This window comes from Dermacentor andersoni, unplaced genomic scaffold (assembly GCF_023375885.2).
Source record: "Dermacentor andersoni unplaced genomic scaffold, qqDerAnde1_hic_scaffold ctg00000047.1, whole genome shotgun sequence".
NCBI classification, from domain to species: Eukaryota; Metazoa; Arthropoda; class Arachnida; order Ixodida; family Ixodidae; genus Dermacentor; species Dermacentor andersoni.
Window position 1 is genome coordinate 749,998 of NW_027314760.1, and position 14,820 is coordinate 764,817.

Consider the following 14,820-nt stretch of genomic DNA (forward strand, 5'->3'; position numbering starts at 1 on the left):
CGAAAACGCGTTTTAAGCATGCACATGCATCTTTTGGTAGACGCGGATGAAGTTTTCTGCAAAACCACAAGATGTGCATGCAAATGGTGCTTTTGGCAGAACGCGCACGTGGATTTCTACCAAACGACGTGCTAAGCATGCCGATGCTGCTCTTTTTAGCACCCGCGCACGGATTTGTGCGAAAACGCGTTTTAAGCATGCACATGCATCCTTTGGTAGACGCGGATAAAGTTTTCTGCAAAACCACAAGATGTGCATGCAAATGGTGCTTTTTGCAGAACGCGCACGTGGATTTCTACCAAACGACGTGCTAAGCATGCCGATGCTGCTCTTTTTAGCACCCGCGCACGGATTTGTGCGAAAACGCGTTTTAAGCGTGCACATGCATCTTTTGGTAGACGCGGATGAAGTTTTCTGCAAAACCACAAGATGTGCATGCAAATGGTGCTTTTGGCAGAACGCGCACGTGGATTTCTACCAAACGACGTGCTAAGCATGCCGATGCTGCTCTTTTTAGCACCCGCGCACGGATTTGTGCGAAAACGCGTTTTAAGCATGCACATGCATCTTTTGGTAGACGCGGATGAAGTTTTCTGCAAAACCACAAGATGTGCACGCAAATGGTGCTTTTGGCAGAACGCGCACGTGGATTTCTACCAAACGACGTGCTAAGCATGCCGATGCTGCTCTTTTTAGCACCCGCGCACGGATTTGGGCGAAAACGCGTTTTAAGCATGCACATGCATCTTTTGGTAGACGCGGATGAAGTTTTCTGCAAAACCACAAGATGTGCACGCAAATGGTGCTTTTGGCAGAACGCGCACGTGGATTTCTACCAAACGACGTGCTAAGCATGCCGATGCTGCTCTTTTTAGCACCCGCGCACGGATTTGTGCGAAAACGCGTTTTCAGCATGCACATGCATCTTTTGGTAGACGCGGATGAAGTTTTCTGCAAAACCAGATGTGCATGCAAATGGTGCTTTTGGCAGAACGCGCACGTGGATTTCTACCAAACGACGTGCTAAGCATGCCGATGCTGCTCTTTTTAGCACCCGCGCATGGATTTGTGCGAAAACGCGTTTTAAGCATGCACATGCATCTTTTGGTAGACGCGGATGAAGTTTTCTGCAAAACCACAAGATGTGCATGCAAATGGTGCTTTTGGCAGAACGCGCACGTGGATTTCTACCAAACGACGTGCTAAGCATGCCGATGCTGCTCTTTTTAGCACCCGCGCACGCATTTGTGCGAAAACGCGTTTTAAGCATGCACATGCATCTTTTGGTAGACGCGGATGAAGTTTACTGCAAAACCACAAGATGTGCATGCAAATGGTGCTTTTGGCAGAACGCGCACGTGGATTTCTACCAAACGACGTGCTAAGCATGCCGATGCTGCTCTTTTTAGCACCCGCGCATGGATTTGTGCGAAAACGCGTTTTAAGCATGCACATGCATCCTTTGGTAGACGCGGATAAAGTTTTCTGCAAAACCACAAGATGTGCATGCAAATGGTGCTTTTTGGAGAACGCGCACGTGGATTTCTACCAAACGACGTGCTAAGCATGCCGATGCTGCTCTTTTTAGCACCCGCGCACGGATTTGTGCGAAAACGCGTTTTAAGCGTGCACATGCATCTTTTGGTAGACGCGGATGAAGTTTTCTGCAAAACCACAAGATGTGCATGCAAATGGTGCTTTTGGCAGAACGCGCACGTGGATTTCTACCAAACGACGTGCTAAGCATGCCGATGCTGCTCTTTTTAGCACCCGCGCAGGGATTTGGGCGAAAACGCGTTTTAAGCATGCACATGCATCTTTTGGTAGACGCGGATGAAGTTTTCTGCAAAACCACAAGATGTGCACGCAAATGGTGCTTTTGGCAGAACGCGCACGTGGATTTCTACCAAACGACGTGCTAAGCATGCCGATGCTGCTCTTTTTAGCACCCGCGCACGGATTTGTGCGAAAACGCGTTTTAAGCATGCACATGCATCTTTTGGTAGACGCGGATGAAGTTTTCTGCAAAACCACAAGGTGTGCATGCAAATGGTGCTTTTGGCAGAACGTGCTCGTGAATTTCTACCAAACGACGTGCTAAGCATGCCGATGCTGCTCTTTTTAGCACCCGCGCACGCATTTGTGCGAAAACGCGTTTTAAGCATGCACATGCATCTTTTGGTAGACGCGGATGAAGTTTTCTGCAAAACCAGATGTGCATGCAAATGGTGCTTTTGGCAGAACGCGCACGTGGATTTCTACCAAACGACGTGCTAAGCATGCCGATGCTGCTCTTTTTAGCACCCGCGCACGGATTTGTGCGAAAACGTGTTTTAAGCATGCACATGCATCTTTTGGTAGACGCGGATGAAGTTTTCTGCAAAACCACAAGATGTGCATGCAAATGGTGCTTTTTGCAGAACGCGCACGTGGATTTCTACCAAACGACGTGCTAAGCATGCCGATGCTGCTCTTTTTAGCACCCGCGCACGGATTTGTGCGAAAACGCGTTTTAAGCGTGCACATGCATCTTTTGGTAGACGCGGATGAAGTTTTCTGCAAAACCACAAGATGTGCATGCAAATGGTGCTTTTGGCAGAACGCGCACGTGGATTTCTACCAAACGACGTGCTAAGCATGCCGATGCTGCTCTTTTTAGCACCCGCGCACGCATTTGTGCGAAAACGCGTTTTAAGCATGCACATGCATCCTTTGGTAGACGCGGATAAAGTTTTCTGCAAAACCACAAGATGTGCATGCAAATGGTGCTTTTTGCAGAACCCGCACGTGGATTTCTACCAAACGACGTGCTAAGCATGTCGATGCTGCTCTTTTTAGCACCCGCGCACGGATTTGTGCGAAAACGCGTTTTAAGCATGCACATGCATCTTTTGGTAGACGCGGATGAAGTTTTCTGCAAAACCACAAGGTGTGCATGCAAATGGTGCTTTTGGCAGAACGCGTTCGTGGATTTCTACCAAACGACGTGCTAAGCATGCCGATGCTGCTCTTTTTAGCACCCGCGCACGGATTTGTGCGAAAACGCGTTTTAAGCATGCACATGCATCTTTTGGTAGACGCGGATGAAGTTTTCTGCAAAACCACAAGATGTGCATGCAAATGGTGCTTTTGGCAGAACGCGCACGTGGATTTCTACCAAACGACGTGCTAAGCATGCCGATGCTGCTCTTTTTAGCACCCGCGCACGGATTTGTGCGAAAACGCGTTTTAAGCATGCACATGCATCTTTTGGTAGACGCGGATGAAGTTTTCTGCAAAACCACAAGATGTGCATGCAAATGGTGCTTTTGGCAGAACGCGCACGTGGATTTCTACCAAACGACGTGCTAAGCATGCCGATGCTGCTCTTTTTAGCACCCGCGCACGGATTTGTGCGAAAACGCGTTTTAAGCATGCACATGCATCTTTTGGTAGACGCGGATGAAGTTTTCTGCAAAACCACAAGATGTGCATGCAAATGGTGCTTTTGGCAGAACGCGCACGTGGATTTCTACCAAACGACGTGCTAAGCATGCCGATGCTGCTCTTTTTAGCACCCGCGCACGGATTTGTGCGAAAACTCGTTTTAAGCATGCACATGCATCTTTTGGTAGACGCGGATGAAGTTTTCTGCAAAACCACAAGATGTGCATGCAAATGGTGCTTTTGGCAGAACGCGCACGTGGATTTCTACCAAACGACGTGCTAAGCATGCCGATGCTGCTCTTTTTAGCACCCGCGCACGCATTTGTGCGAAAACGCGTTTTAAGCATGCACATGCATCCTTTGGTAGACGCGGATGAAGTTTTCTGCAAAACCACAAGATGTGCATGCAAATGGTGCTTTTGGCAGAACGCGCACGTGGATTTCTACCAAACGACGTGCTAAGCATGCCGATGCTGCTCTTTTTAGCACCCGCGCACGCATTTGTGCGAAAACGCGTTTTAAGCATGCACATGCATCTTTTGGTAGACGCGGATGAAGTTTTCTGCAAAACCACAAGATGTGCATGCAAATGGTGCTTTTGGCAGAACGCGCACGTGGATTTCTACCAAACGACGTGCTAAGCATGCCGATGCTGCTCTTTTTAGCACCCGCGCACGGATTTGTGCGAAAACGCGTTTTAAGCATGCACATGCATCTTTTGGTAGACGCGGATGAAGTTTTCTTCAAAACCACAAGATGTGCATGCAAATGGTGCTTTTGGCAGAACGCGCACGTGGATTTCTACCAAACGACGTGCTAAGCATGCCGATGCTGCTCTTTTTAGCACCCGCGCACGGATTTGTGCGAAAACGCGTTTTAAGCATGCACATGCATCTTTTGGTAGACGCGGATGAAGTTTTCTGCAAAACCACAAGATGTGCATGCAAATGGTGCTTTTGGCAGAACGCGCACGTGGATTTCTACCAAACGACGTGCTAAGCATGCCGATGCTGCTCTTTTTAGCACCCGCGCACGCATTTGTGCGAAAACGCGTTTTAACCATGCACATGCATCCTTTGGTAGACGCGGATAAAGTTTTCTGCAAAACCACAAGATGTGCATGCAAATGGTGCTTTTTGCAGAACGCGCACGTGGATTTCTACCAAACGACGTGCTAAGCATGCCGATGCTGCTCTTTTTAGCACCCGCGCATGGATTTGTGCGAAAACGCGTTTTAAGCATGCACATGCATCTTTTGGTAGACGCGGATGAAGTTTTCTGCAAAACCACAAGGTGTGCATGCAAATGGTGCTTTTGGCAGAACGTGCTCGTGAATTTCTACCAAATGACGTGCTAAGCATGCCGATGCTGCTCTTTTTAGCACCCGCGCACGCATTTGTGCGAAAACGCGTTTTAAGCATGCACATGCATCTTTTGGTAGACGCGGATGAAGTTTTCTGCAAAACCAGATGTGCATGCAAATGGTGCTTTTGGCAGAACGCGCACGTGGATTTCTACCAAACGACGTGCTAAGCATGCCGATGCTGCTCTTTTTAGCACCCGCGCACGGATTTGTGCGAAAACGTGTTTTAAGCATGCACATGCATCTTTTGGTAGACGCGGATGAAGTTTTCTGCAAAACCACAAGATGTGCATTCAAATGGTGCTTTTTGCAGAACGCGCACGTGGATTTCTACCAAACGACGTGCTAAGCATGCCGATGCTGCTCTTTTTAGCACCCGCGCACGGATTTGTGCGAAAACGCGTTTTAAGCGTGCACATGCATCTTTTGGTAGACGCGGATGAAGTTTTCTGCAAAACCACAAGATGTGCATGCAAATGGTGCTTTTGGCAGAACGCGCACGTGGATTTCTACCAAACGACGTGCTAAGCATGCCGATGCTGCTCTTTTTAGCACCCGCGCACGGATTTGGGCGAAAACGCGTTTTAAGCATGCACATGCATCTTTTGGTAGACGCGGATGAAGTTTTCTGCAAAACCACAAGATGTGCACGCAAATGGTGCTTTTGGCAGAACGCGCACGTGGATTTCTACCAAACGACGTGCTAACCATGCCGATGCTGCTCTTTTTAGCACCCGCGCACGGATTTGTGCGAAAACGCGTTTTCAGCATGCACATGCATCTTTTGGTAGACGCGGATGAAGTTTTCTGCAAAACCAGAAGATGTGCATGCAAATGGTGCTTTTGGCAGAACGCGCACGTGGATTTCTACCAAACGACGTGCTAAGCATGCCGATGCTGCTCTTTTTAGCACCCGCGCACGGATTTGTCCGAAAACGCGTTTTAAGCATGCACATGCATCTTTTGGTAGACGCGGATGAAGTTTTCTGCAAAACCACAAGATGTGCATGCAAATGGTGCTTTTGGCAGAACGCGCACGTGGATTTCTACCAAACGACGTGCTAAGCATGCCGATGCTGCTCTTTTTAGCACCCGCGCACGCATTTGTGCGAAAACGCGTTTTAAGCATGCACATGCATCTTTTGGTAGACGCGGATGAAGTTTTCTGCAAAACCACAAGGTGTGCATGCAAATGGTGCTTTTGGCAGAACGCGCACGTGGATTTCTACCAAACGACGTGCTAAGCATGCCGATGCTGCTCTTTTTAGCGCCCGCGCACGGATTTGTGCGAAAACTCGTTTTAAGCATGCACATGCATCTTTTGGTAGACGCGGATGAAGTTTTCTGCAAAACCACAAGATGTGCATGCAAATGGTGCTTTTGGCAGAACGCGCACGTGGATTTCTACCAAACGACGTGCTAAGCATGCCGATGCTGCTCTTTTTAGCACCCGCGCACGCATTTGTGCGAAAACGCGTTTTAAGCATGCACATGCATCCTTTGGTAGACGCGGATAGTTTTCTGCAAAACCACAAGATGTGCATGCAAATGGTGCTTTTGGCAGAACGCGCACGTGGATTTCTACCAAACGACGTGCTAAGCATGCCGATGCTGCTCTTTTTAGCACCCGCGCACGCATTTGTGCGAAAACGCGTTTTAAGCATGCACATGCATCTTTTGGTAGACGCGGATGAAGTTTTCTGCAAAACCACAAGATGTGCATGCAAATGGTGCTTTTGGCAGAACGCGCACGTGGATTTCTACCAAACGACGTGCTAAGCATGCCGATGCTGCTCTTTTTAGCACCCGCGCACGGATTTGTGCGAAAACGCGTTTTAAGCATGCACATGCATCTTTTGGTAGACGCGGATGAAGTTTTCTTCAAAACCACAAGATGTGCATGCAAATGGTGCTTTTGGCAGAACGCGCACGTGGATTTCTACCAAACGACGTGCTAAGCATGCCGATGCTGCTCTTTTTAGCACCCGCGCACGGATTTGTGCGAAAACGCGTTTTAAGCATGCACATGCATCTTTTGGTAGACGCGGATGAAGTTTTCTGCAAAACCACAAGATGTGCATGCAAATGGTGCTTTTGGCAGAACGCGCACGTGGATTTCTACCAAACGACGTGCTAAGCATGCCGATGCTGCTCTTTTTAGCACCCGCGCACGCATTTGTGCGAAAACGCGTTTTAACCATGCACATGCATCCTTTGGTAGACGCGGATAAAGTTTTCTGCAAAACCACAAGATGTGCATGCAAATGGTGCTTTTTGCAGAACGCGCACGTGGATTTCTACCAAACGACGTGCTAAGCATGCCGATGCTGCTCTTTTTAGCACCCGCGCATGGATTTGTGCGAAAACGCGTTTTAAGCATGCACATGCATCTTTTGGTAGACGCGGATGAAGTTTTCTGCAAAACCACAAGGTGTGCATGCAAATGGTGCTTTTGGCAGAACGTGCTCGTGAATTTCTACCAAATGACGTGCTAAGCATGCCGATGCTGCTCTTTTTAGCACCCGCGCACGCATTTGTGCGAAAACGCGTTTTAAGCATGCACATGCATCTTTTGGTAGACGCGGATGAAGTTTTCTGCAAAACCAGATGTGCATGCAAATGGTGCTTTTGGCAGAACGCGCACGTGGATTTCTACCAAACGACGTGCTAAGCATGCCGATGCTGCTCTTTTTAGCACCCGCGCACGGATTTGTGCGAAAACGTGTTTTAAGCATGCACATGCATCTTTTGGTAGACGCGGATGAAGTTTTCTGCAAAACCACAAGATGTGCATTCAAATGGTGCTTTTTGCAGAACGCGCACGTGGATTTCTACCAAACGACGTGCTAAGCATGCCGATGCTGCTCTTTTTAGCACCCGCGCACGGATTTGTGCGAAAACGCGTTTTAAGCGTGCACATGCATCTTTTGGTAGACGCGGATGAAGTTTTCTGCAAAACCACAAGATGTGCATGCAAATGGTGCTTTTGGCAGAACGCGCACGTGGATTTCTACCAAACGACGTGCTAAGCATGCCGATGCTGCTCTTTTTAGCACCCGCGCACGGATTTGGGCGAAAACGCGTTTTAAGCATGCACATGCATCTTTTGGTAGACGCGGATGAAGTTTTCTGCAAAACCACAAGATGTGCACGCAAATGGTGCTTTTGGCAGAACGCGCACGTGGATTTCTACCAAACGACGTGCTAACCATGCCGATGCTGCTCTTTTTAGCACCCGCGCACGGATTTGTGCGAAAACGCGTTTTCAGCATGCACATGCATCTTTTGGTAGACGCGGATGAAGTTTTCTGCAAAACCAGAAGATGTGCATGCAAATGGTGCTTTTGGCAGAACGCGCACGTGGATTTCTACCAAACGACGTGCTAAGCATGCCGATGCTGCTCTTTTTAGCACCCGCGCACGGATTTGTCCGAAAACGCGTTTTAAGCATGCACATGCATCTTTTGGTAGACGCGGATGAAGTTTTCTGCAAAACCACAAGATGTGCATGCAAATGGTGCTTTTGGCAGAACGCGCACGTGGATTTCTACCAAACGACGTGCTAAGCATGCCGATGCTGCTCTTTTTAGCACCCGCGCACGCATTTGTGCGAAAACGCGTTTTAAGCATGCACATGCATCTTTTGGTAGACGCGGATGAAGTTTTCTGCAAAACCACAAGGTGTGCATGCAAATGGTGCTTTTGGCAGAACGCGCACGTGGATTTCTACCAAACGACGTGCTAAGCATGCCGATGCTGCTCTTTTTAGCGCCCGCGCACGGATTTGTGCGAAAACTCGTTTTAAGCATGCACATGCATCTTTTGGTAGACGCGGATGAAGTTTTCTGCAAAACCACAAGATGTGCATGCAAATGGTGCTTTTGGCAGAACGCGCACGTGGATTTCTACCAAACGACGTGCTAAGCATGCCGATGCTGCTCTTTTTAGCACCCGCGCACGCATTTGTGCGAAAACGCGTTTTAAGCATGCACATGCATCCTTTGGTAGACGCGGATAGTTTTCTGCAAAACCACAAGATGTGCATGCAAATGGTGCTTTTCGCAGAACGCGCACGTGGATTTCTACCAAACGACGTGCTAAGCATGCCGATGCTGCTCTTTTTAGCACCCGCGCACGGATTTGTGCGAAAACGCGTTTTAAGCATGCACATGCATCTTTTGGTAGACGCGGATGAAGTTTTCTGCAAAAGCACAAGGTGTGCATGCAAATGGTGCTTTTGGCAGAACGCGCACGTGGATTTCTACCAAACGACGTGCTAAGCATGCCGATGCTGCTCTTTTTAGCACCCGCGCACGGATTTGTGCGAAAACGCGTTTTAAGCATGCACATGAATCTTTTGGTAGACGCGGATGAAGTTTTCTTCAAAACCACAAGATGTGCATGCAAATGGTGCTTTTGGCAGAACGCGCACGTGGATTTCTACCAAACGACGTGCTAAGCATGCCGATGCTGCTCTTTTTAGCACCCGCGCACGGATTTGTGCGAAAACACGTTTTAAGCATGCACATGCATCTTTTGGTAGACGCGGATGAAGTTTTCTACAAAACCACAAGATGTGCATGCAAATGGTGCTTTTGGCAGAACGCGCACGTGGATTTCTACCAAACGACGTGCTAAGCATGCCGATGCTGCTCTTTTTAGCACCCGCGCACGCATTTGTGCGAAAACGCGTTTTAAGCATGCACATGCATCTTTTGGTAGACGCGGATGAAGTTTTCTGCAAAACCACAAGATGTGCATGCAAATGGTGCTTTTGGCAGAACGCGCACGTGGATTTCTACCAAACGACGTGCTAAGCATGCCGATGCTGCTCTTTTTAGCACCCGCGCATGGATTTGTGCGAAAACGCGTTTTAAGCATGCACATGCATCTTTTGGTAGACGCGGATGAAGTTTTCTGCAAAACCACAAGATGTGCATGCAAATGGTGATTTTGGCAGAACGCGCACGTGGATTTCTACCAAACGACGTGCTAAGCATGCCGATGCTGCTCTTTTTAGCACCCGCGCACGGATTTGTGCGAAAACGCGTTTTAAGCATGCACATGCATCTTTTGGTAGACGCGGATGAAGTTTTCTGCAAAACTACAAGATGTGCATGCAAATGGTGCTTTTGGCAGAACGCGCACGTGGATTTCTACCAAACGACGTGCTAAGCATGCCGATGCTGCTCTTTTTAGCACCCGCGCACGCATTTGTGCGAAAACGCGTTTTAAGCATGCACATGCATCTTTTGGTAGACGCGGATGAGGTTTTCTGCAAAACCACAAGATGTACATGCAAATGGTGCTTTTGGCAGAACGCGCACGTGGATTTCTACCAAACGACGTGCTAAGCATGCCGATGCTGCTCTTTTTAGCACCCGCGCACGGATTTGTGCGAAAACGCGTTTTAAGCATGCACATGCATCTTTTGGTAGACGCGGATGAAGTTTTCTGCAAAACCACAAGATGTGCGTGCAAATGTTGCTTTTGGCAGAACGCGCACGTGGATTTCTACCAAACGACGTGCTAAGCATGCCGATGCTGCTCTTTTTAGCACCCGCGCACGGATTTGTGCGAAAACGCGTTTTAAGCATGCACATGCATCTTTTGGTAGACGCGGATGAAGTTTTCTGCAAAACCACAAGATGTACATGCAAATGGTGCTTTTGGCAGAACGTGCACGTGGATTTCTACCAAACGACGTGCTAAGCATGCCGATGCTGCTCTTTTTAGCACCCGCGCACGGATTTGTGCGAAAACGCGTTTTAAGCATGCACATGCATCTTTTGGTAGACGCGGATGAAGTTTTCTGCAAAACCACAAGGTGTGCATGCAAATGGTGCTTTTGGCAGAACGCGCACGTGGATTTCTACCAAACGACGTGCTAAGCATGCCGATGCTGCTCTTTTTAGCACCCGCGCACGCATTTGTGCGAAAACGCGCTTTAAGCATGCACATGCATATTTTGGTAGACGCGGATGAAGTTTTCTGCAAAACCAGAAGATGTGCATGCAAATGGTGCTTTTGGCAGAACGCGCACGTGGATTTCTACCAAACGACGTGGTAAGCATGCCGATGCTGCTCTTTTTCGCACCCGCGCACGGATTTGTGCGAAAACGCGTTTTAAGCATGCACATGCATCTTTTGGTAGACGCGGATGAAGTTTTCTGCAAAACCACAAGATGTGCATGCAAATGGTGCTTTTTGCAGAACGCGCACGTGGATTTCTGCCAAACGACGTGCTAAGCATGCCGATGCTGCTCTTTTTAGCACCCGCGCACGCATTTGTGCGAAAACGCGTTTTAAGCATGCACATGCATCTTTTGGTAGACGCGGATGAAGTTTTCTTCAAAACCACAAGATGTGCATGCAAATGGTGCTTTTGGCAGAACGCGCACGTGGATTTCTACCAAACGACGTGCTAAGCATGCCGATGCTGCTCTTTTTAGCACCCGCGCACGGATTTGTGCGAAAACACGTTTTAAGCATGCACATGCATCTTTTGGTAGACGCGGATGAAGTTTTCTGCAAAACCACAATATGTGCATGCAAATGGTGCTTTTGGCAGAACGCGCACGTGGATTTCTACCAAACGACGTGCTAAGCATGCCGATGCTGCTCTTTTTAGCACCCGCGCACGCATTTGTGCGAAAACGCGTTTTAAGCATGCACATGCATCTTTTGGTAGACGCGGATGAAGTTTTCTGCAAAACCACAAGATGTGCATGCAAATGGTGCTTTTGGCAGAACGCGCACGTGGATTTCTACCAAACGACGTGCTAAGCATGCCGATGCTGCTCTTTTTAGCACCCGCGCACGGATTTGTGCGAAAACACGTTTTAAGCATGCACATGCATCTTTTGGTAGACGCGGATGAAGTTTTCTGCAAAACCACAAGATGTGCATGCAAATGGTGCTTTTGGCAGAACGCGCACGTGGATTTCTACCAAACGACGTGCTAAGCATGCCGATGCTGCTCTTTTTAGCACCCGCGCACGCATTCGTGCGAAAACGCGTTTTAAGCATGCACATGCATCCTTTGGTAGACGCGGATAGTTTTCTGCAAAACCACAAGATGTGCATGCAAATGGTGCTTTTCGCAGAACGCGCACGTGGATTTCTACCAAACGACGTGCTAAGCATGCCGATGCTGCTCTTTTTAGCACCCGCGCACGGATTTGTGCGAAAACGCGTTTTAAGCATGCACATGCATCTTTTGGTAGACGCGGATGAAGTTTTCTGCAAAAGCACAAGGTGTGCATGCAAATGGTGCTTTTGGCAGAACGCGCACGTGGATTTCTACCAAACGACGTGCTAAGCATGCCGATGCTGCTCTTTTTAGCACCCGCGCACGGATTTGTGCGAAAACGCGTTTTAAGCATGCACATGCATCTTTTGGTAGACGCGGATGAAGTTTTCTGCAAAACCACAAGATGTGCATGCAAATGGTGCTTTTGGCAGAACGCGCACGTGGATTTCTACCAAACGACGTGCTAAGCATGCCGATGCTGCTCTTTTTAGCACCCGCGCACGGATTTGTGCGAAAACGCGTTTTAAGCATGCACATGCATCTTTTGGTAGACGCGGATGAAGTTTTCTTCAAAACCACAAGATGTGCATGCAAATGGTGCTTTTGGCAGAACGCGCACGTGGATTTCTACCAAACGACGTGCTAAGCATGCCGATGCTGCTCTTTTTAGCACCCGCGCACGGATTTGTGCGAAAACACGTTTTAAGCATGCACATGCATCTTTTGGTAGACGCGGATGAAGTTTTCTGCAAAACCACAAGATGTGCATGCAAATGGTGCTTTTGGCAGAACGCGCACGTGGATTTCTACCAAACGACGTGCTAAGCATGCCGATGCTGCTCTTTTTAGCACCCGCGCACGCATTTGTGCGAAAACGCGTTTTAAGCATGCACATGCACCTTTTGGTAGACGCGGATGAAGTTTTCTGCAAAACCACAAGATGTGCATGCAAATGGTGCTTTTGGCAGAACGCGCACGTGGATTTCTACCAAACGACGTGCTAAGCATGCCGATGCTGCTCTTTTTAGCACCCGCGCATGGATTTGTGCGAAAACGCGTTTTAAGCATGCACATGCATCTTTTGGTAGACGCGGATGAAGTTTTCTGCAAAACCACAAGATGTGCATGCAAATGGTGATTTTTGCAGAACGCGCACGTGGATTTCTACCAAACGACGTGCTAAGCATGCCGATGCTGCTCTTTTTAGCACCCGTGCACGGATTTGTGCGAAAACGCGTTTTCAGCATGCACATGCATCTTTTGGTAGACGCGGATGAAGTTTTCTGCAAAACCACAAGATGTGCATGCAAATGGTGCTTTTGGCAGAACGCGCACGTGGATTTCTACCAAACGACGTGCTAAGCATGCCGATGCTGCTCTTTTTAGCACCCGCGCACGGATTTGTGCGAAAACGCGTTTTAAGCATGCACATGCATCTTTTGGTAGACGCGGATGAAGTTTTCTGCAAAACCACAATATGTGCGTGCAAATGTTGCTTTTGGCAGAACGCGCACGTGGATTTCTACCAAACGACGTGCTAAGCATGCCGATGCTGCTCTTTTTAGCACCCGCGCACGGATTTGTGCGAAAACGCGTTTTAAGCATGCACATGCATCTTTTGGTAGACGCGGATGAAGTTTTCTGCAAAACCACAAGATGTACATGCAAATGGTGCTTTTGGCAGAACGCGCACGTGGATTTCTACCAAACGACGTGCTAAGCATGCCGATGCTGCTCTTTTTAGCACCCGCGCACGGATTTGTGCGAAAACGCGTTTTAAGCATGCACATGCATCTTTTGGTAGACGCGGATGAAGTTTTCTGCAAAACCACAAGGTGTGCATGCAAATGGTGCTTTTGGCAGAACGCGCACGTGGATTTCTACCAAACGACGTGCTAAGCATGCCGATGCTGCTCTTTTTAGCACCCGCGCACGCATTTGTGCGAAAACGCGCTTTAAGCATGCACATGCATATTTTGGTAGACGCGGATGAAGTTTTCTGCAAAACCAGAAGATGTGCATGCAAATGGTGCTTTTGGCAGAACGCGCACGTGGATTTCTACCAAACGACGTGGTAAGCATGCCGATGCTGCTCTTTTTAGCACCCGCGCACGGATTTGTGCGAAAACGCGTTTTAAGCATGCACATGCATCTTTTGGTAGACGCGGATGAAGTTTTCTGCAAAACCACAAGATGTGCATGCAAATGGTGATTTTGGCAGAACGCGCACGTGAATTTCTACCAAACGACGTGCTAAGCATGCCGATGCTGCTCTTTTTAGCACCCGCGCACGGATTTGTGCGAAAACGCGTTTTAAGCATGCACATGCATCTTTTGGTAGACGCGGATGAAGTTTTCTGCAAAACCACAAGATGTGCATGCAAATGGTGCTTTTGGCAGAACGCGCACGTGGATTTCTACCAAACGACGTGCTAAGCATGCCGATGCTGCTCTTTTTAGCACCCGCGCACGCATTTGTGCGAAAACGCGTTTTAAGCATGCACATGCATCTTTTGGTAGACGCGGATGAAGTTTTCTGCAAAACCACAAGATGTGCGTGCAAATGTTGCTTTTGGCAGAACGCGCACGTGGATTTCTACCAAACGACGTGCTAAGCATGCCGATGCTGCTCTTTTTAGCACCCGCGCACGGATTTGTGCGAAAACGCGTTTTAAGCATGCACATGCATCTTTTGGTAGACGCGGATGAAGTTTTCTGCAAAACTATAAGATGTGCATGCAAATGGTGCTTTTTGCAGAACGCGCACGTGGATTTCTACCAAACGACGTGCTAAGCATGCCGATGCTGCTCTTTTTAGCACCCGCGCACGGATTTGTGCGAAAACGCGTTTTAAGCGTGCACATGCATCTTTTGGTAGACGCGGATGAAGTTTTCTGCAAAACCACAAGATGTGCATGCAAATGGTGCTTTTGGCAGAACGCGCACGTGGATTTCTACCAAACGACGTGCTAAGCATGCCGATGCTGCTCTTTTTAGC